Source organism: Salmo salar, chromosome ssa02 (assembly GCF_905237065.1).
Source record: "Salmo salar chromosome ssa02, Ssal_v3.1, whole genome shotgun sequence".
NCBI classification, from domain to species: Eukaryota; Metazoa; Chordata; class Actinopteri; order Salmoniformes; family Salmonidae; genus Salmo; species Salmo salar.
Window position 1 is genome coordinate 47299589 of NC_059443.1, and position 22566 is coordinate 47322154.

Consider the following 22566-nt stretch of genomic DNA (forward strand, 5'->3'; position numbering starts at 1 on the left):
CTTAGACACATTTCAAGTTTTATTGTCACATGCACAAGTACAGTGACATGCTTAACTTGCGAGCCCTTGCCAACAATTCAGTATTATATATCTAAAATAGTATAACTAGAGAAATAAAACAAACTCGAAAAATAAGAAGCAAAGAAAACAGGAGAGTGTAAGCTACATACTGTCACGCCCTGACCATAGAGAGCCCAGAGAAAACTGGGCCCAGAGATCCATAAGTATTTCAGACATAACTTTGTTCATAAGTGACCGCCCGGCTCGATTCGGTCTTATCCTGTTGAGGACAGACGTTCCGCTAGCGGAACCCCGTTCCGCCTGCGGAACCCCTAGCCAACAGCCAATGGCATCGCACGGCGCGAAATACAAAACCAACTAAAATACCACAATTCAATTTTATCAAACAATCAACTATTTTACACCATTTTAAAGATAAGACTCTCGTTAATCTAACCACATTGTCCGATTTCAAAAAGGTGTTACAGCGAAAGCAAAACATTAGATTATGTTAGGAGAGTACATAGACACAAATAATCACACAGCCATTTTCCAAGCAAGCATATATGTCACATAAACCCAAACCACAGCTAAATGCAGCACTAACCTTTGATGATCTTCATCAGATGACACTCCTAGGACATTATGTTATACAATACATGCATGTTTTGTTCAATTAAGTTCATATTTATATCAAAAAACAGCTTTTTACATTATCATGTGATGTTCAGAACTAGCATACCCACTGAAAACTTCCGGTGAATTTACTAAATTACTCACGATAAACGTTGACAAAATACATAGCAATTATTTTAAGAATTATAAATACAGCACTCCTTTATGCAATCGCCATGTGAGATTTTAAAATAGCTTTTCGGCGAAAGCACATTTTGCAATATTCTGAGTAGATAGCTCGGCCATCACAGGCTAGCTAATTTGACACCCACCAAGTTTGGGGCTCACTAAACTCAGAATTACTATTAGAAAAATTGGATTACCTTTGCTGTTCTTCATCAGAATGCACTCCCAGGACTTCTACTTCAACAACAAATGTTTTTTTGGTTCCAAATAATCCATAGTTCTATCCAAATACCGCCGTTTTGTTCATGCGTTCAGGTCACTATCCGAAGGGTAACACGCGAGCGCATTTCGTGACAAAAAAATATTCCATTACCGTACTTAGAAGCATGTCAAACGCTGTTTAAAATCAATTTCTATGCTATTTTTCTCGTAAAATAGCGATAATATTCCAACCGGGCAACGTTGTATTCATTCAAAGGCTGAAAGAAAAAAAATGGTGAAGTCTCGTGAACGCGCATCTCAGTCTCACTGTCCCCAGGCTGACCACTTACAAACAGAGCTGTTGTACTTTTCCCAGAGACAGCACACACCCCATTCCACTTTCTGGCGGCTTTAGAGAGCCAATGGAAGCCTCAGAAATGTTACAGCACAGATGCTGCCGATAGAGATGCAACAGAATGACAACAAATTGTCAGACAGGGCACTTCCTGTATGGAATCTTCTCAGGTTTTTGCCTGCCATATGAGTTCTGTTATACTCACAGACACCATTCAAACAGTTTTAGAAACTCTAGGGTGTTTTCTATCCAAATCTACTAATTATATGCATATTCTAGTTTCTGGGCAGGAGTAGTAACCAGATTAAATCGGGTACGTTTTTTTTATCCGGCCGTGAAAATACTGCCCCCTATCCCAAAGAAGTTAAGTAACAAAATTTGAAATTGTGTTTTTTTTTACATTGGATAAAAGTAGAGACTCAGAGCTAGAAAATGGTATATCATACACTACAGTTGATGAACAATAGAAAAGTAATTCTGCTTTGAAATTTGATAAACTTGTATCCTCACTTTTGAGAAAATGTCCCTTGAATGTTTTGGTAAACCTACTAGAGAGCTCTTCTTAGTCTACACCCATTCAGCATTGTTCACACCCTCTTAAGCCGCAGCCCCACCCATCTCTTTAAGGATTCACATGTGAGGCCATGTACTAAACAACCAAAGCTTTCAAGACTAAAGGCTGGTTTATGCTACATCTATCGACAGTTGTCGCAGTGACATCATGAACATTTTATTGTCGTTTGACATTAAACTAGTCATTGTCGTTATGAAGTATAAACACAAAAACTACAGGCTACTATGACATCAGCAGCCTGGTGATCCTAAAGAGCACAATTAGTGTATTTTAACACCAATAAACCAGGCAACTAAAACCAACTTTCTAAACAATATTTTGCTTAGTTTCTAGCTTGTTAGGTAGCTAGAAAATGTTAAGTTAGCTGGCTAGCCAGTTAAAATGACTATCTTATAGCTAACAATGTCTTCAATTTAGCTAATTTGTCTTCATTATTACAGAAAAATTATCTCAGAACAAGATCATTATTTACAAGTTAATGCGAGCCAATTACAGAAAATAGATTACGGTTGTCAGTGTGACAAAATAAAAGCAGGGCATTCTACCAGAGAATTTCTTAACTTGGGCACTGTCTCATTGGCCTAACGTTATATCGTAATTTGACTTTGGTGCAGGTCATGTTCTTCACATTACTGTCTCTGGTAAACACATACTATATCAACGTTTATGTGTCACATGCACAGGATACAGAAGGTGTAGTGAAATGGTTACTTGCATAGTGGAGTCTTTTTTTGTTTAGACATGTAGCTAGCTAGCTAAACAATGAACCATAATCCCTACTCATAACTTTACTACCCTGCATGAATCTGTAGGTAGCTAACCATTAGACTATAACTAGCAATGTAAATGGCCCTGAGATACGCATAATATTACTACACATATCATACACGTAATGTTAGCTAATGAGCCAGCTAACACTGGCTAGCTAACAGTACACTTTAACTTGAAATGAAAATAACTTTCTGACAAAATTAGAAACTCATAATATCTGAAAATGTAGCTAGCTAGACTATCTTACCCATATACAGTTGAAGTTGGAAGTTTACATACACATAGGTTGGAGTCATTAAAACTTGTTTTTCAACCACTCCGCAAATTTCTTGTTAACAAACTATAGTTTTGGCAAGTCGGTTAGGACATCTACTTTGTGCATGACACAAGTAATTTTTCCAACAATTGTTTACAGACAGATTATTTCACTGTATCAGAATTTCAATGGGTCAATGGGTCCAAATGGACAATGACTCCAAGCATACTTCCAAATGTGTGGCAAAATTGCTTAAGGACAACAAAGTCAAGGTATTGGAGTGGCCATCACAAAGCCCTGACCTCAATCCTATAGAACATTTGTCGGCAGAACTGAAAAAGTGTGTGCGAGCAAGGAGGCCTACAACCTGACTCGGTTACACCAGCTCTGTCAGGTGGAATGGGCCAAAATTCACCCAACTTATTGTGGGAAGCTTATGGAAGGCTACCCGAAACGTTTGACCCAAGTTAAACAATTTAAAGACAATGATACCAAATGCTAATTGAGTGTATGTAAACTTCTAACCCACTGTGAATGTGAGGAAAGAAATGAAAGCTGAAATAAATCATTCTCTACTATTTTTTCTGACATCTCACATTCTTAAAATAAAGTGGTGATACTGACCTAAGACAGGGATTTTTTACTCGGATTAAATGTCAGAAATTGTGAAAAACTGAGTTTAAATGTATTTGGCTAAGGTGTATGTAAACTTTTGATTTGAACTGTACATGGATGGACACTTCTACCTCTCTGTCACGGATGCCATGGTTACCCTTATTTTGAAGATGGAATCCGGAGACAGGTGACAGGAATTTTCTCTATCTCCTTAGCTATCATACTCTAATTCCAGCGGGCATTCCACTGATTTCAAAACTTGGTCCTCCAGAAAGTGGATAGCAACATTTTTGCAGTTCTACTACGCATTTTGAGTAAAAAAAAAAGTTTACTTTCAAATGCCTCACCTGTGAAGAAGTAACGCGCGACATTTGGCTAGTTTCCTGAAACGAATCACATATTGCTTTTTCTTGTTCTGAATTCAGACAAATCTAGAAAGATTCTTACCATAACAAATACACATTGTTTGTGGCTTTACTGCAATTGAGGTGTGAGTTTTAATATCCCTTAGTGTCAAGGATTTCCTAATGCCTGTAGAAGTGACTAGAGTCGTTGGTGAGATGGTTCATTGATGATGTGAAGTGACACACATTTTCTCCATCATGCTTCTTTCCCATTATTCAATCCCAGGAATTCCTGAGTCATGGGAGGATGTGTGAGCCAATGATACTCTCTCTTGTAAAACTGTCGAAAAATTACCCCATCAAAGGTGATGATAACCAACGTCGGTCGATGACCCAGGTGGATATTCAAGCTGAGCACAAATGTCTCTCTGAACAGAGGCATTTTCACCGCTGCAAGATGGAAGATGATGTTGAAGTCTGTCTATGTTTCAAATATAGCAGTCCTATGACTGAGCATCGAAGGCCAAGTGGAGGGTGGGTCTATGCTTGCTGACAGGATACATACAACAAATCAAAGCTGCCCCATTTCGTAGAAACTATACAAGTATGGATAATTTTATACTGATGTTGTCCGGAAGACAGTGGAAAAACATTACTGCTTTCGTTGTAGACATGATGAGAGAGTCTTTGAAAGAGTACTATTGCACCCTTGAAAACAGTAGCAAAGGAGGCCTTTTCTGGCTCATAACCTGGGTAAGTGCTTCTCTAGGCCCAACAAGAGTGAGAGAGACTGACTGTGCACTTCTGCTCCAGCCATTAAATAAAGACAGTGGTGAAGAAGTGTTTTTCCTGCTACAGTACTTATGTTATTATAGAGTCGAGACCACACTAAGCCATTTGGTGACCTATGTGTGTATTTATTAAGGATCCCCATAACCCTTTTCACAACACATTGTGCTCCCGCAGGCCATTACTCTACTATCACATACTGTATCTAATAATACAAAATCCATGTGTACGTGTGTGTAGAGTGCATCTTATCATTTGTATGTGTAAGAGTGTGCCTCTTTCTCTTCACAGTCCCCGATGTTCCTTAAGGTGTATTTTTATCTGTTTTTTAAATCTGATTCTACTGCTTGCATGTAGCCATGGCTCTACATAGTACTGTGCACCTCCCATAGTCTGTTCTTGATTTGGGGATTGTGAAGAGACCTCTGGTGGCATGTCTTGTGGGGTATGTATGGGTGTCCGAGCAGGGTGCTAGTATTTTAAACAGATGCCTCGCTGCATTCAGCATGTCAACACTTCTTGCTGTCACGACGTGGCCCTTTTTAGGTGTATATCATGGCTCCTCTCTCTCTCTCTCTCTCTCTCTCTCTCTCTCTCTCTCATCAGATTTTACAATGGTCATAAATACCTGGTAGAAACTGCCATGTAGTATTGAGGAAGAGTCTATGGAGAACAAATCCCCAAAATGGGAGAATTAAACAACTTTTCTTTTTTTGAGAATGTGGGAATGGGCTGTGGACACTTCAGGGACAGTCATGTTGAGTGTGTTTCATTTGGTGATCTCATGAAGGACAGGAAACACATATAACTGTATATCTTAGTGTACATTTCCCAGCTGTCAGGTTTACGTCTGAATGCCGTATAAGATAAATGAATAAGTATAAGAATACTTTTGAAAAGATAACAATGGTTTAGTCTTCTAAATGAGAATTCGATGTTTATGGTAACTTATGCACAGTCAGTAGCCACGCCCAGGTGGGCACAAACATGAGATGGCCCTTTTTCTACCCAAGTATAAAAGCCCCCGTGATGCAATTCACACCAGACCACGGAATCTACGGTGTAAGCTAAGGTTTCAAATGGTTGAACTTCTAAGACCAGAAAATATGGAGCTGGCGCTACATGTTCAAATGGTTAAGGCCACGGAGACCAGACAGCATGTAGTGTTGGCTACACGGCTGAAAATTGTTAAAATCTTGAGACTATCGATCACTACAGAATAAGAGCAAATCCTAGACGTAGAATTACTAGTCTGCTGCTGGAAATTACATAAATCTAGTACGAGAATACCGACAACCGCGGAAGCATCTATTCTATGCAATGACTATCTGTACGCCTGACGTATCCATTACAACAGACACTATCCAGAGATGCTGAGAAAGCGACAACTACAAAAGACATTGGAACTTCTGGGGAAGTTAACCAGAGACTCTCTGATGAACTGACTCTCTAGCAGATGGACCGGTGATTCCAACAGAGAAGACAACAACGACATAGGGGTTATGTAAATGTGTTCATTGCAATTCTTTTCGAATGAGCGGCCGTTCATGTGCAAAGGATTAGCATTTCAATGAATATAATTATCAACTGTGTGTGGTGAATCAATTTTGTCTTTCCCGCTTTTTATCTGTCCCACCCCTTTCCATTGTCTACCAAGCCGTCATACCGGTTTAGCCCACTAGGGACTTATCAGTGCATTGTGTTAGTATCCAATAAATATATTGTTTGTTTATATATTTCTGTGATTTGTTTATCAGAGAGTTTATCAGAGAGTTTAGTTAGTAAATAAATAATTGAGCCATTTTGTATATCGCTGATTCATTATGGAAACTAGGGTTTGTGCAAATATCCAAGGGTTTGCGACATTCAGTAATGAGAACTGATGAGGTAGTAATAATACATTAATACAAGACTGTACTTGATAAGATATGAAAATATCTGAAGAGTCGATTCAGGAAATAGAGATTGTATACATATTTTCCTGTGGCGCTCCGACTTCCTAGTTAATTAAAGTGTACATGATTAGTTTAATCATGTAATAATAATTACACATAGAGAATTGATTTGATAAAATAACAGTCTTCACCTTTAATGACAGTCACAGACATGACATTGCAAAAACAAGTAACGGTGACCAACCCCATTCTTAATAATTTGGGCAACCGCGACATTCAAACGAGGCTGCAATGAAATCTAATGGGACTGTAGGGATTGTCTTGGCATCAAAATCCGGGGTGCGAACTACATTTGTATTCAAGTGTTGATTGTCATGGTAATGGCCCGATAGTATTGGAGAAAAGTTTTTTTTTTAAAACAGACCCCTCTGACGCTGTACGTTAAATTGTGACATGTCATTACATAACGTACGGCACGCGTTATACAACGCATTCTGTGTCATACAGCCTCTTTTCACCAGGTGTAGCGCTTCTCTCGCAGATTAAAAACAAGATAGGGACAGGGTAAGGGGGATACCTATTCAATTGTACAACTGAATGCATTCATTTTTTGCGTCATTACTGCAAGCCATCATGACTCTCAAAAGCGGAGACAGCCGCTATTTACTTCTGAAGATAACTTTAGCACCATCCTAAAAACCTGATTCAAATTCGACACAAACCTTCAAATAGGTATGTAATGACACATTATATAAACTCTTTATAGTGTTTTATTTCCATTTTAGAGATGAAAAGTTGGACAGATCGGGGGAAAAAAGCAGTTTCCCCACACGGCATGTCTCCCCCTTTCACTATCACGCAGTAGGTTTCGCTTCCCCACCCGCCATTTTTTTAAAAGACCTGACAGAGCTCATTGCCAGCTTCAATCATGCAGAGACGGGCAGCATGAAGGTCTCGCCATTGATTTTGCTGGAAAGGGGAGAAATTGTGCTTTACAATGGTATTCATATTACAGTTGATCTGGAAGTATTACGATTTTTGGGCGCTAAAATAAGGTAAATTGTATGGAACAGTGCCATGTACAGAAGTGTGTTAGTTACTGTTATTGATGTACCATTAGAAACAGCTCATACAATTAATCACAAACTGTCTACCAACCAGAAGAAAATGGAAGGATGCAAAACTTTTTCTATGCTATGCAATGCTTATCCTTGTTAAGGGGAACACTGTTGTTTGAAAATCACTGTTCTAGGACTATAAAAAAGGGAAGCGTGAAGGCACTTTGTCTGTATTTGGGGTCCTTCCTGTCGACACTTTGAAGAGCAGCACTACAAACAGCTCACCTCAATCTTCTCAAACCAAACAGACACGCGAAAGGAAGTAAGTCAAGAACTACTGAACTATTGTTTCATGCAAAAGAAAAGGAGTTAAAAAATGTTGCTCACTGACGCTAGCCATTGAAGAGCACGTCACTGTCAATCATAATCATTGCACTGGCAGTTTTTACACAATGTTTTTTCTGTTGTATAATTAAGGCAATTAAGACGAGCCTTTTTGTTGCCTGTATGCTATTGTAGCACATGGGGATATGTGAAACTTACTCCTCAGCCCGAAGTGTCGACACTTGCGCTGCCAAATTGTTAACTTTTCGGTTGCTGCTGACTGTTAAGGCGCTTTGGGAGGGCAGTCACGTGTGCTTGCAAGGCAGAGATCCTGGGTTCTGGCCTGCCCCGAATCAGGAGGAAGCGGTGTGCCTTGACGTAGATCTGCACTCAAAGCTGGGGTCGCTGTGGAGTAAGTTTGGGGGGTGAATGTAGCACATTGACAAAAGCAATGTTACATTGCGACATGTGTAATGGAAACGGCATCTAAAAAATAAATATTCAAAAAAAATCACTAGATAAGTTAATGGAAACATAGCTACATACTAGTCAGCCTAAAGTGTCGCCACTTGCGCTGCCAAATTGTAAACTCTTTGGTGCTGACTGGTAAGACGCTTTGTAGAGGTGGTCATGTGTGTTAGCAAGGCAGAGGTCCTGGGTTTAAGCCTCGGTGTGAGCCGAATCAGGACGTACTTGCTAAGCAAGCAGTGTGCTATTACCACATGCTAGCTCACTAGCTTAATATTTTAACTATAGCTTTGGCTTTACATCAGCTTTACCAGTCGTACAACCCCCCAATTCGCTACAAGCATGTCACAGCTGTTTTGTCTCTCTTTTTTTTATTTTATTTTTTTATTTTATCTATGACTATCTATGGCAGTGTAGGAAACTGTGATGGAAGACTCACATTACTGTAGCTTTTATTGCTGCGTGAAAACCCAAATGATTTAATGACCTCGTTTTGAGTCGCTCTGAACTCCACTGTGTAATAGGAAGGTAACAGGGAAACTAACTTCAACTCCCTGAAACAGCTGCTCTTTTGAATTACAGGAAATATGAAGGGGAAATTAACATTAATTCATTCATTAAGGACTAATTGCCAGGATCATCACATTTCATAATTGATATCAAATTTGAATGACCAATTTGCTTGTTGACGGATTGGCAACGTTGTTTTTTTTAATGAGGTGTAGCCTATGTGTATCCTATATGATCATGTACAATGTCGTTTTTTGCATACCTCTAATTCCATTTGACAATATCACAAAATGCCGTAAGCAGATGACCACTCTCCGGTACTGGTTTTAATACTGTACTGGGTTTTACTATAGCACTGTTAGCCTTTTTACTAGACACCCTTCTCTCACACTGACGAAGGCACACCAAGCCACAACAGGTTGTTTGCAGTATTTGAAATGCTTTGATCTATTCATGACTGTAGGAGTTATTTTGTGCATTAGAGAAACTCACTTAGCTCAGACTGACGTTACCAATGTACTGTATATAGACCTTAGAGTGCATCTCTGAGTCAGTTCTCTACAGGATGCCTGGGTTACCCCATGTCAACATGTAGGCTTGACTTCATGAGGCTCACTACAGCTCAATAAGGTCCCTGGCAGGCGCATGACACCTGGGTCATGTGACCATGCTCTCACCAAAGGAGGCCTAATTAAAAGAGTGCTAAATCCCCAAAACAAGGTCTTCATAATGCACCTTTCCAATCGCAATGACGTGAACAGCACGCGTTACAGCTCTGCACATCATCTCAATGAAGACTGGGGTAATTATTAGAGGCCAGCTGTAATGAAAATAAATCCATTGATTTATGGTGAACCCAACTCCAGACTTCATGTTCTTATACGAGGAGCTAGCACAGGGTGCACTATTAGTAAAAGAAAAGCATTCAAGCTAAGGAACAGTATTGGTTTGGCAGCGCTGATGGTAAGGATGGTCTATGCTCTTTTTTCAATTCATTTTTATTTAACCTTTATCGAACCAGGGGCTGTAGTGACGCCTCTAGCACTGAGATGCAGTGCCTTAGACCGCTGCACCACTTGGGAGCCTCTATAGCAAAACACACTTCTCGAAGCAGGTGGAATGGACATATTGAATTGCAGACATTTATTTATTTAACCTTCGTTTTGATAGGGATGTCAGATGAGCCCTGCACACATATCAAACACATACAATATAGACAAAACATGTCAAGAAAAACAGACATAGGTCTCTAATGATTAATCTGAACTGGAACATCTAATTTTAGTGAGCTCTGTAAATTGTTCCACATAAAGGGCATAAAGAGAAGTTTAGTTGAATACATTTCTGAGCTGGAAATGTCAGAAAATCCATCCTCTTTCCTCTCCTACCCAGGTCTATTTGAAGATTTGTCTTTGTTAAGTGGTCTCCATCTGTTTCTGTTATTGCAGACGAGAGACTATCCATCTTCAATGTTTTAGTCTGTAATTTCTAAAGAGTTATTTTCAAATGTTGAGCTCACAGGTGTTTCTCACTTTTCTTATCACCAACAAGAGTGTATTGAAGTACTGAAAATAAGGATAATAATGATAGCTACAAATTATGGTGGTGACAAGCAAACCTGTCTCTTCAACATGTCCTTTGATTGTTTCATACACTAACAAGAAAATCCATAGACTTGGGCTCTAGTGTAAAATAACAAGACACCTACTTTTACTTGTTCTCAGTGCAATTGATCCAAGTAAGAGCAGTAATAATTTTCAGTTCAAATGCTCGTTGCAATAGAGAAGATGGAGAGGCTGTCTGAGGAATAGACCTGTTATGGAGATGGGATGGGAGAGTCCTCAGAGGAGTGAATCAGACAGTCAACCAGCCAGCCCCAGCAATCATCTCTGGTGACTCAGCCAGGTCCCCTTGCTGCTCGGGTGTGATAGGGATGTTATTACATAGCCTGACCTTTAACCTCTCCCAGCAGGCTCTGTTATCCAGACCTGCTGGTTGAAATTAGACTCGGCTTCTCCAGCCAGACATGATGTATGATTTGGCAGGTGAATACAGAGGTTTTGGTGTTCAGGGTAGGAGTAACTTAGCTACTCAGGTTTTTGACTGTCTATGGTATATGGACTTTATATTATTGAACCAAATATTATGCTGCTCATAGAGGACAATGAAATGGGGATGTTTTGACTGTCGTATGTCCATCATTAAAAACCTCTTTACATGGAGAGACATAAACCCGAGGCTTTCCACAAATAGGGTAATAGTTTCACAAAATTTGAGAATGATTTATCCATCCCAGAGTAACACGTGGTATAAACATTATCCCCCACATTAACCTGCCTCTCACTGCAATGAGGTGAGTAATATGAATAAATGTATGTCAATAGAATAATATATCAACACTTTCCATGGATTCTACCATAACTCAGTAGTGGGTTCAATTCCCGGGACCACCCATATGTAAAATGTATGCAAGCATGACTAAGTCGCTTTGGATAGAAGTGTCTGCTAAATGGCATATATTATATTTTACTGTAACATAGCTAGCAACTGATAAATGCACCATATGTCCATTTGCTACAAATGTCAATTGCACCATACTTCCAGTAGCTACAAATATCGATTGAATATGAGGTGTGTGTTTTAGCTGACAAAGCTGTAGACAGACCTGAGAGTTGTCTGTATTGACTTCAGTATGCTGCTTCAGCTGACCCAGGAGATAATCAACAAAGCTCCTGTGTTCCATCAGCATATTGTGACTGTTGGGATTGGTTGATGACGGTGAGCCTGTGAGGCTGGGTGCCCCAGGTGTGGCTGGCCCCTGGCTGTGTATGGAACTGATCAGGGGCTAATGTCACAGTCACCGGGTCCCTCACTGGCTCCAGGTCATATCTAGACTAGGATGGAGGCCTCCTCTGGACAGCCACAGGATGATGAGCAAACCTCTTACACCTGTCACAGCAGCGTCCGGTGAACAAGCATCCTGGAGGTATGAAACAATACCACAAACACCTTTCATTTTATTTATGGCTTTAATACAGAGATGAGCTTTTCCCTCTCTGGTTCCCTTTGGAGCACATGAAACAGACAAACAGGATTTTAAAATGTTCCGGCAAATTAAATTCCTGATGCGAAGAAGACAATGACATTATTATAACCGCAAGATTGAACCACTGTCAGAGCGCCTGTAGAATAGTCTTTCCTGTAGAAGCTACAGATTTAGTAGATAATGTGTTCAGTTAATTGGAAGAGGAAATCACAAAGCTTAATGTGTGAGCGGCTTTATGAGGTGTGAACATGTGCCTAAGCGAGTGTGCTAGAAAGTGTGTGGGTAAGGAAAATGGTTGCAAATGCCAGAGCCGATGTGTGTCTGCGAGCAGGAGTTGTGAAAGAGAGTATTCACTTTTACCCAGATATGGGATATTTTTTATATAAATTCACAAATATATAGTTTGTTTATTTTTTGTCCTATCATGATGGAACGGTGCCAACCCTATATCTTAGACACGCACCTGAGTGACCCACCCACTAAGAAGAAGTCCTTATCCGTTTTATAGGCTCACTGCAAGTAGCCAACGCAGCCAAGACAGAAAGGTGAATGCGGTCAGAGACCTGCTAAAGCAGCACTGCCCCCTCAAGAGTCTGAGCCTGATTGGCAGGGTAGGTCCAAATGCCAAAGCCCCTGGATGGGTGAGCATAATATACAAGGATTCTTTATCCAAGCGCCATCAGCTAGGACTAGATATTGGTTAATGAAATTGTCCCATTCCTGCTTAATTTGGAATGCCTTCTTCAACAGCCAAACTGTGTACGCATTCACACATCAAGTCTTCTTTTGAGTTGGGCTTTGGGGATGGAACAAATGTTTAAGTGTGTGTGTGTGTGGGGGGGGGGGAGTGTAGGTCGATCTATGTGTGGAAGGGGAGAGAGGCAGAGGTGTCTGTTTAGGAGGGGTGGGGTGAGTGAGTGTATACACCCCACATCTGTAAAAAAAAAAAAAATTGAATTCCTACTGCCAGCCCTTGTTATAGATAACAATCCTTTGTAGAAGTGCTTATATTATTACGCATGTTATTAGTCAATTGCGGGAATAAATTAAGATTTGCAAGAATTTTCTATATATATATATATATATATATATATATATATATATATATACACATGTTTTTAATAACTAGATGCAATACAACCGAAGGGAAGGCGTTCAAAATGCTGTTGGCTGCAAATCTGGTTCTGTACTGTAGGTGGCACCATGTGCTCTTTTGAAGGCCCTAGGATCCATGTTAACATTGGAGGTCAGCCAGTCACTGGCAGTACTTTTTTTCCAGCAGCAGACTATGATCAATAATGTCAAAAGCTGCACTGAAGTCTAACAAGACAGCCCCCACAATCATTTTATCATTTTCTCTCAGCCAATCATCAGTCATTTGTGTAAGTGATATGCTTGCTGAATATCGCACCTGGACTACTGTTCAGTAGTGTGGTCAGGTGCAACAAAGAGGGACTTGGGAAAATTGCAGTTGGCTCGGAACAGGGCAGCACAGCTGGCCCTTAAAAGTACACAGAGAGCTTTGTGTCAAATCAAAGTTTGTCACGTGCGCCTAATACAACAGGTGTAGACCTTACAGTGAAATGCTTACTTACAGGCTCTAACAAATAGTGCAAAAAAAGGTATTAGGTGAACAATAGGTAAGTAAAGAAATGAAAACAACAGTAAAGACAGTGAAAAACAGTAGCGAGGCTATAAAAGTAGCGAGGGTACATACAGACACCGGTTAGTCAGGCTGATTGAGGTAGTATGTACATGTAGATATGGTTAAAGTGACTATGCATATATGATGAACAGAGAGTAGCAGTAGCGTAAAGAGGTGTTGGCCTGTGGTGGGTGGGACACAATGCAGATAGCCCCGTTAGCCAATGTGCGGGAGCACTGGTTGGTCGGGCCAATTGAGGCAGTGTGTACATATGTACATGAATGTATAGTTAAAGTGACTATGCATATATGATAAACAGAGAGTAGCAGTGTAACAGTATAGGTTCCGTCCCTCTCTTCGCCCCAACCTGGGCTCGAACCAGGGACCCTTGCACACATCAACAACTGACACCCCACGAAGCATCGTTACCCATCGCGCCACAAAAGCCGCGGCCCTTGCAACGCAAGGGGAACCACTACTTCAGGTCTCAGAGCGAGTGACGTCACCGATTGAAACGCTATTAGCGCGCACCACCGCTAACTAACTAGCCATTTCACATCGGTTACAGCAGCAGCATAAAAGAGGGGTTGGGGGGGGGCTCACAATGCAAATAGTCCAGGTAGCCATTTGATTATCTGTTCAGGAGTCTTATGGCTTGGGGGTAAAAACTGTTGAGAAGCCTTTTTGTCCTAGACTTGGCACTCCGGTACCGCTTGCCATGCTGTAGTAGAGAGAGCAGTCTATGACTGGGGTGGCTGGGGTCTTTGACCATTTTTAGGGCCTTCATCTGACACCGCCTGGTGTAGAGGTCCTGGATGGCAGGCAGCTTAGCCCCAGTGATGTACTGGGCCGTACGCACTACCCTTTGTAGTGCCTTGCGGTCAGGGGCCGAGCAATTGCCATACCAGGCAGTGATGCAACCCGTCAGGATGCTTTTGATGTTGCAGCTGTAGAACCTTTTGAGGATCTCAGGACCCATGCCAAATCTTTTTAGTTTCCTGAGGGGGAATAGGCTTTGTCATGCCCTCTTCACGACTGTCTTGGTGTGTTTGGACCTTTCTAGTTTGTTGTTGATGTGGACATCAAGGAACTTGAAGCTCTCAACCTGCTCCACTACAGCCCCGTCAATGAGAATGGGGGCATGCTCGGTCCTCCTTTTCCTGTAGTCCACAATCATCTCCTTAGTCTTGGTACGTTGAGGGATAGGTTGTTATTCTAGCACCACCCGGCCAGGTCTCTGACCTCCTCCCTATAGGCTATAGGCTGTTGAGGATCAGCGTGTCAGATGTGTTGCTACCTACCCTCACCACTTGGGGGCGGCCCATAAGGAAGTCCAGGATCCAGTTGCAGAGGGAGGTGTTTAGTCCCAGGATCCCTAGCTTAGTGATGAGCTTTGAGGGTACTATGGTGTTCAATGCTGAGCTGTAGTCAATGAATAGCATTCTCACATAAGTGTTCCTTTTGTGCAAGTGGGAAAGGGCAGTGTGGAGTGCAATAGAGATTGCATCATCTTTGGATCTGTTTGGGTGGTATGCAAATTGGATTGGGTCTAGGGTTTCTGGGATAATGGTGTTGATGTGAGCCATTACCAACCTTTCAAAGCACTTCATGGCTACGGACGTGAGTGCTACGGGTCTGTAGTCATTTAGTCAGGTTGCCTTTGTGTTTTTGGGCACAGGGACTCAATCAGGGACATGTTGAAAATGTCAGTGAAGACACCTGCCAGTTGGCCAGCACATGCCCGGACCACACGTCCTGGTAATCCGTCTGGCTTTGTACGCCTCTCGGTGTGGAGTACAGGTGATCTAGAATTTTTTTCCCTCTGGTTGCACATTTAACATATTGATGGAAATTTGGTAGACCTGATTTAAGTTTCCCTGCATTAAAGTCTCCGGCCACTAGGAGCGCCGCCTCTGGGTGAGTGGTTTCCTGTTTGCTTATTTCCTTATACAGCTGTCTGAGTGAGGTCTTAGTGCCAGCATCTGTCTGTGGTAGTAAATAAACAGCCACGAAAAGTATAGCTAAAAACTCTCTAGGCAAGTAGTGTGGCCTGCAATTTATCACATTTACATTTACATTTAAGTCATTTAGCAGACGCTCTTATCCAGAGCGACTTACAAAATGGTGCATTCACCTTATGATATCCAGTGGAACAACCACTTTACAATAGTGCATCTAAATCTTTTAAGGGGGGGGGTTAGAAGGATTACTTTATCCTATCCTAGGTATTCCTTAAAGAGGTGGGGTTTCAGGTGTCTCCGGAAGGTGGTGATTGACTCCGCTGTCCTGGCGTCGTGAGGGAGCTTGTTCCACCATTGGGGTGCCAGAGCAGCGAACAGTTTTGACTGGGCTGAGCGGGAACTGTGCTTCCTCAGAGGTAGGGGGGCCAGCAGGCCAGTGGTGGATGAACGCAGTGCCCTTGTTTGGGTGTAGGGCCTGATCAGAGCCTGAAGGTATGGAGGTGCCGTTCCCTTCACAGCTCCGTAGGCAATCACCATGGTCTTGTAGCGGATGCGAGCTTCAACTGGAAGCCAGTGGAGAGAGCGGAGGAGCGGGGTGACGTGAGAGAACTTGGGAAGGTTGAACACCAGACGGGCTGCGGCGTTCTGGATGAGTTGTAGGGGTTTAATGGCACAGGCAGGGAGCCCAGCCAACAGCGAGTTGCATTAATCCAGACGGGAGATGACAAGTGCCTGGATTAGGACCTGCGCCCCTTCCTGTGTGAGGAAGGGTCGTACTCTGCGAATGTTGTAGAGCATGAACCTACAGGATCGGGTCACCGCCTTGATGTTAGTGGAGAACGACAGGGTGTTGTCCAGGATCACGCCAAGGTTCTTAGCACTCTGGGTGGAGGACACAAGGGAGTTGTCAACCGTGATGGCGAGATCATGGAAGGGGCAGTCCTTCCCCGGGAGGAAGAGCAGCTCCGTCTTGCCGAGGTTCAGCTTGAGCTGGTGATCCGTCATCCACACTGATATGTCTGACAGACATGCAGAGATGCGATTCGCCGCCTGGTTATCAGAAGGGGGAAAGGAGAAGATTAATTGTGTGTCGTCTGCATAGCAATGATAGGAGAGACCATGTGAGGATATGACAGAGCCAAGTGACTTGGTGTATAGCGAGAATAGGAGAGGGCCTAGAACAGAGCCCTGGGGGACACCAGTGGTGAGAGCGCATGGTGCGGAGACAGATTCTCGCCACGCCACCTGGTAGGAGCGACCTGTCAGGTAGGACGCAATCCAAGCGTGGGCCGCGCCGGAGATGCCCAACTCGGAGAGGGTGGAGAGGAGGATCTGATGGTTCACAGTATCAAAGGCAGCAGATAGGTCTAGAAGGATGAGAGCAGAGGAGAGAGAGTTAGCTTTAGCAGTGCGGAGAGCCTCCGTGACACAGAGAAGAGCAGTCTCAGTTGAATGCCCAGTCTTGAAACCTGACTGATTAGGATCAAGAAGGTCATTCTGAGAGAGATAGCAGGAGAGCTGGCCAAGGACGGCACGTTCAAGAGTTTTGGAGAGAAAAGAAAGAAGGGATACTGGTCTGTAGTTGTTGACATCGGAGGGATCGAGTGTAGGTTTTTTTCAGAAGGGGTGCAACTCTCGCTCTCTTGAAGACGGAAGGGACGTAGCCAGCGGTCAAGGATGAGTTGATGAGCGAGGTGAGGAAGGGGAGAAGGTCTCCGGAAATGGTCTGGAGAAGGGAGGAGGGGATAGGGTCAAGTGGGCAGGTTGTTGGGCGGCCGGCCGTCACAAGACGCGAGATTTCATCTGGAGAGAGAGGGGAGAAAGAGGTCAAAGCACAGGGTAGGGCAGTGTGAGCAGGACCAGCGGTGTCGTTTGACTTAGCAAACGAGGATCGGATATCGTCAACCTTCTTTTCAAAATGGTTGACGAAGTCATCCGCAGAGAGGGAGGAGGGGGGAGGGGGAGGAGGATTCAGGAGGGAGGAGAAGGTAGCAAAGAGCTTCCTAGGGTTAGAGGCAGATGCTTGGAATTTAGAGTGGTAGAAAGTGGCTTTAGCAGCAGAGACAGAAGAGGAGAATGTAGAGAGGAGTGAGTGAAAGGATGCCAGGTCCGCAGGGGAGGCGAGTTTTCCTCCATTTCCGCTCGGCTGCCCGGAGCCTTGTTCTGTGAGCTCGTAGTGAGTCGTCGAGCCACGGAGCAGGAGGGGAGGACCGAGCCGGCCTGGAGGATAGGGGACAGAGAAAATCAAAGGATGCAGAAAGGGAGGAGAGGAGGGTTGAGGAGGCAGAATCAGGAGATAGGTTGGAGAAGGTTTGAGCAGAGGGAAGAGATGATAGGATGGAAGAGGAGAGAGTAGCGGGAGAGAGAGAGCGAAGGTTGGGACGGCGCAATACCATCCGAGTAGGGGCAGAGTGAGAAGTGTTGGATGAGAGCAAGAGGGAAAAGGATACAAGGTAGTGGTCGGAGATTTGGAGGGGAGTTGCAATGAGATTAGTGGAAGAACAGCATCTAGTAAAGATGAGGTCAAGCGTATTGCCTGCCTTGTGAGTAGGGGGGAAGGTGAGAGGGTGAGGTCAAAAGAGGAGAGGAGTGGAAAGAAGGAGGCAGAGAGGAATGAGTCAAAGGTAGACATGGGGAGGTTAAAGTCACCCAGAACTGTGAGAGGTGAGCCATCCTCAGGAAAGGAACTTATCAAGGCGTCAAGCTCATTGATGAACTCTCCAAGGGAACCTGGAGGGCGATAATTGATAAGGATGTTAAGCTTGAAAGGGCTGGTAACTGTGACAGCATGGAATTCAAATGAGGAGATAGACAGATGGGTCATCACAATATACTCTACATCAGACGAGCAAAATCTAGAGACTTCCTTAGATTTCGTGCACCAGCTGTTGTTTACAAATATGCACAGACAGCCCCCCCCCCCCTCATCACCGGATTGTGCTGTTCTTGCCGGTTCAGCGTATATCCCGCTACCCCGTTGGTAGGATATTCATGATTGTACCTCGTGTAGTTTATTGTCCAATGATTGCACGTTGGCGAGTAGTATTGACGGTAACGGCAGCTTTCCCACTCGCCTTTTCCGGGTCCTGACCAGGCATCCGACTCTGTCTTCTGTACCTGCGTCGCCTCCTCTTGCAAATAACGGGGATGATGGCCTTGTCGGGTGTTTGGAGAATGTCTTGTGCTTGTTGAAGAAAAAATCAGAGGTGAGTGATCGCTGTCCTGATATCCAGAAGCTTTTTTTTGCCATAAGATACGGTTGCAGAAACATTATGTAGAAAATAAGTTACAAATAACGCGAAAAAAACACATAGTACAATTGGTTGGGCGCCCGTAAAACTGCTGCCATTTCTTCCGGACCCATTTAAAAAAAATCGCGGGTTGCCAGTGGGGTATGCTTCTGCACCTGCCCTGTTTCACAGTGTCATTAAGAAAGCTCTGGAGAACTGTCAGTTCACGGGAGGTTCCACTATGATTTTAATATGTGGATGATTTGTTATTATGTTCAGATTGTCAGACAGCCCATGAAGAGGATATTGACATCCTCTTGAGACCCCTAAGAAAAGTTGGTCTGAAGGCGTCCTGTGAAAAAGCACAAATTGCGATCCCAGAGGTAACATACCTGGGGGCACGCTATCTCTCAGTGCAACAAAACTCTGACGCAATTCAACAACTGCCAATTCCAACAACAATTAGATGGGTTAAGAAAACACTGGGACTATTCGCTTATGTCCGCAGTTTTATACCGTCATTCTCATTAACTTCCTGACTGATGTCTTGAGATGTTGCTTCAATATATCCACATAATTGTTCTGCCTCGTTATGCCATATATTTTGTAAAGTGCACCAGTCCCTCCTGCAGCAAAGCACCCCCACAACATGATGCTGCCACCCCCGTGCTTCACGGGTGGGATGGTGTTCTTCAGCTTGCAAGCCTCCCCCTTTATCCTCCAAACATAACGATGGTCATTGTGGTCAAACAGTTTCATTTTTGTTTCATCAGACCAGACGACATTTCTCCAAAAAGTATTTTCTTCGTCCCCATGTGCAGTTGCAAACTGTAGTCTGGCTTTTTTATGGTGGTTATGGAGCAGTGGCTTCTTCCTTGCAGCGGCCTTTCAGGTTATGTTGATATAGGACTCGTTTTACTGTGGATATAGATACTTTTATACCTGTTTTCTCTAGCATCTTCACAAGGTCCTTTGCTGTTGTTCTGGGATTGATTTGAACTTTTCGCACCAAAGTACGTTCATCTCTAGGAGACAGAACGCGTTTCTTTCCTAAGCGGTATGACGGCTGCATAGTCCCATGGTGTTTATTCTTGCGTACTATTGTTTGTACAGATGAACGTGGTACCTTCACGCATTTGGAAATCGCTCCCAAGTATGATGCAGACTTGTGGTGGTCTACATTTTTTTTTCTGAGGTCTTGGCTGATTTCTTTTGATTTTCCCATGATGTCAAGCAAAGAGGCACTGAGTTTGAAGGTAGGCCTTGAAATACATCCACAGGTACACCTCCAATTGACTCAAATGATGTCAATTAGCCTATCAGAAGCTTCTAAAGCCATGACATAATTTTCTGGAATTTTCCAAGCTGTTTAAAGGCACAGTCAACTTAGTGTATGTAAACTTCTGACCCACTGGAATTAGAATTGAATTATAAGTGAAATAATCTCTCTGTAAACAATTGTTGGAAAAATTACTTGTGTCATGCACAAAGTAGATGTCCTAACCCACTTGCCAAAACTGTAGTTTGCTAACAAGAAATTTGCGGAGTGGTTGAAAAATGAGTTTTAATGACTCCAACCTAAATGTATGTAAACTTGTGACTTCAAACGTATATTCATGGAACACTAATGAAAAAAAGTTAAAATTGGAATTTCTCCCAATGCTACCATAGAGTAGAAATTCAACAATATTTGCCCACATCTATGGAAAATCCTGAAGTCACGTCAGAAAGGCCCAATGATTGTAAGGTGAACACAAGCTGCCAGCTCCCTGTCTCTCCCAGAAAATGTACCATGTTCTACAACTAAGGTCATACGTCTTTGAATTGCGGTCAGCTATTTCAACAAAAACATATTATATTCTGCATACATGTCAATGCATACATTATCTACTGTTTATGTCAACACATATTCCTGTTAATTTACTATCAGTTTGTCGTGCAGCTAGCCTCTCTAGGGTAGGGGGCAGTATTTGCACAGCCGGATAAAAAACGTACACGATTTAATCTGGTTATTACTACTGCCCAGAAACTAGAATATGCATATAATTGTTTGATTTGGATAGAAAACACCCTAAAGTTTCTAAAACTGTTTGAATGGTGTCTGTGAGTATAACAGAACTCATATGGCAGGCAAAAACCTGAGAAGATTCCAAACAGGAAGTGCCCTCTCTGACCATTTCTTGGCCTTCTACACTCTCTTTATTGAAAACTGAGGATCTCTGCTGTAACGTGACACTTCCTACGGCTCCCATAGGCTCTCAGAGGGCGCCAGAATGTTGAATGATGACTTTGCAGGCCATGGCTGAAAAACAGTAGCGCATTTGGTAAGTGGTCTATCAGAGAACAATGAGACGGGGGCGCGCGTGCACATGAAGAGTCCATTTTAGATTTTTAGTCTTTGAACGAAAACAGGGTTTCCCGGTCGGAATATTATCACTTTTTTACGAGAAAAATCACATAAAAATTGATTTTAAACAGCGGTTGACATGCTTCGAAGTACGGTAATGGAATATTTAGAATTTCTTTTGTCACGATACTCGCCGGGCGCGTCACCCTTCGTTACCCTTCGGATTGTGTCTTGAACGCACGAACAAAACAGAGGATATTTGAACATAACTATGGATTATTTTGAAGCAAACCAACATTTGTTATTGAAGTAGAAGTCCTGGGAGTGCATTCTGACGAAGAACAGCAAAGGTAATCCAGTGTGTGTGCCAAACTTGGTGGGTGTCAAAATAGCTAGCCCGTGATGGCGAGCTATCTACTCAGAATATTGCAAAATGTGCTTTTGCCGAAAAGCTATTTTAAAATCGGACATAGCGATTGCATAAAGGTGTTCTGTATCTATAATTCTTTAAATAATTGTTATGTTTTTTGTGAACGTTTATCATGAGTAATTTAGTAAATTCACCGGAAGTTTGCGGTGGGTATGCTAGTTCTGAACGTCACATGCTAATGTAAAAAGCTGGTTTTTGATATAAATATGAGCTTGATTGAACAAAACATGCATGTATTGTATAACATAATGTCCTAGGAGTGTCATCTGATGAAGATCATCAAAGGTTAGGGCTGCATTTAGCTGTGGTTTGGGTTTATGTGACATTATATGCTAGCTTGAAAAATGGGTGTCTGATTATTTCTGGCTGGGTACTCTGCTGACATAATCTAATGTTTTGCTTTCGTTGTAAAGCCTTTTTGAAATCGGACAGTGTTGTTAGATTAACGAGATTCTTGTCTTTAAAATGGTGTAAAATAGTCATGTGTTTGAGAAATTGAAGTAATAGCATTTCTAAGGTATTTGAATATCGCGCCATGGGATTCCACTGGCTGTTGAGTAGGTGGGACGCATACCCTAGAGAGGCTAGCTCACTCCTGCACAGGTTAGCCACGAAAGGGGCGTTAGATGGTAAACTTTGAGCAGGCATCGAGTTAGCCTTGTTCTTTCATTGCTTGGGTTACCATGCTTCCATAAAATAGCGCATTATGGGTAGAGTTCTGAAACAAGGTCCAGATGCAATAGAAAAATTTGAGGGACTATCTAAATTTTACCTTTAAAACACAAAAATAACTTTTTTTACTTTTGGGAAATTTCAACTGCTTAGGGGTTCTGTAAGTGACCTACGTTGTTACTTTTATGGATATTTTAGCATGGAACCTTGTCTTTAAGGGCACGTTTTGGGCATAATGCACATGGGCAGGATGGTTGGCTAACTGCTCCTCACC